A 2,064-nucleotide genomic window follows, 5' to 3' on the forward strand; every position below is an offset into this window, starting at 1 on the left:
TTGTATGTTATGTACGTACTTGGCCACTAAAGCTGATTCTGATTAAAAAGTCAAAATAAACAGTTATATTCATTTATCTTTTTGGTCGGGAGTTCCACATGTTGATCCTCTGAGCACAGCAACACGTCTATTCAAGGTTGTTTTCTTTTTTTAAACCCAGCTTATTCCCTGCAGATGGACCCCGAGTCACTGAGCCAGAAACCCTGAGAGGTTTCATCCCGTCAGAGGATCCTGGGCCCGGTTCTGTGAAGGCTCCTCTCTGCACCTCGTCCTTCTACTTCCTGGGTCCGTCCCAGCCTTTAACTTGTACATCTGGCTTTGACCTCTTTTAAATCTCCCTCTCTGTGCAGTAAAAGATGTTTTAGTGACAGTGGCAGCCTCACAGATCTCTGTTTTGTTCTGTTTGGAGGCACTTGAGGCGATAAGCAGCAATTTAAAGTGTGTTTTTGATCCCACACATGACAGCGAAAAGGCAATAACGTCCTCTGAGACATTCGCTCTGCCGACACGGGGAATAAAAACATAAATATATACTGTAAAATAAATGAGGGGGAAAAAAAAACATACAAATCAAACAATTTCCCATAAATAAAATGCATTTTCTAGCTTTAATTTGACATGAGATTATGATTATTTATATTTTCCGGGAGCGTTTTAGTGCTTAATTAAGGATAATAACAATTATAAATACAATGAAATTTACTAATATTTAATAATTATGCATATATAATTAAAAACACACATAGATAGAATGACAAATCATACACATATAATGATAAAAACTTTATTTTACAGACATAATAAGCTAATTAAAGTGCATTTTTTCAACATTTTTGGTTGTTAAAACTTAAATAATTATATACAGTATGTCTCATTTAACTAACAAATCTCTGTACAATAACAGAACCAATATTTTTAATTTTTTTAAAGCTAATTTTATCTGATTTTAGAAATATATTTACAGTTTAATTAAATTTTAAATGTAAAAATATATGAAAAAATAGATAAAAATGAAAAAAATATTAGTCACATTATTATTATTAATAATAATAATAATAATAATAATAATAATAATAATAATAATAATTTCTGGGATTTTTAATTTTATTTTACTGATGTTTTTTCTGTACTTCTGAATGTTTTTTTAAAAAAATGCAGGAACGTCATCACACACATTCAGCCTGTCATACTGTAAATGCAGCTTTCACACAGTTTCATCAGTTTGTCACAGGTTCAATCACCGTCCTGCTTTGTGCAGACTCTTAATTAAAGGAACACGTTCAGGAATCGCCACTTCAGGGGAACTCGCCGGAGTTGGAGCCGTCTGAGTCGTCCTTCACGACCGACGCCTCTTCAAAGACGTTTTTAATGGGAATGATTCATTTTCAGCTCCGCGGATGCGCAGCTCCACGTATCGATCCTCCGAGCAGAGCGAGACATCTGTTCAGAGGTGGCCTTACCAGCTATTCCCCGTAGATGCTCGCTGAGCCACTGAACCAGAAACCATGGGAGGTTTTATCTTGTCACTCATAACCTCAGTATCCTGCTTAAGTATGTATTTATTAATACGTCTGAGATCAGTATACATCAGCCGGGCAAATGTGTGGGAGATGTAATATCAAAGCGTGCCGTGTGTTAAATGGTTAAAGTCTGGTTTCATCAGCGGCAGAAATGTGATGCGCCCAAACATTGATCCCTCCTCCAACAATCACTCATTCAGCATTTAATGAAGCAGGAACTGTGACATACTGTTGACAAAGGCTCTGTTCCAAGGATGGATTTTCAGTCATTAGCGCTGATACAGAATGTCAGGGGGATTCTGAATGAGGTTCTCTTGCTTCTGGAGCAGAACCGACAAGTTCTGTGTGTGTTTTTTTATTTATTTATGGGAAATATTCGCTGAACCTCCGGGGATCAGCTTCAGACGGGTCACAACAATCAAGGATGAACCGGTTCCTGAACCGCTGACTGCCTCGAGGAAAACACTCGCTGTGGTAACTGAAAGCACCATAAGAACACGATGGTACGTTTAGAGATGTGATTAGTGACCAAACCTTTCCTGAC

This window comes from Stegastes partitus, unplaced genomic scaffold (assembly GCF_000690725.1).
Source record: "Stegastes partitus isolate 25-593 unplaced genomic scaffold, Stegastes_partitus-1.0.2 Scaffold52, whole genome shotgun sequence".
Classification (NCBI taxonomy): Eukaryota; Metazoa; Chordata; class Actinopteri; family Pomacentridae; genus Stegastes; species Stegastes partitus.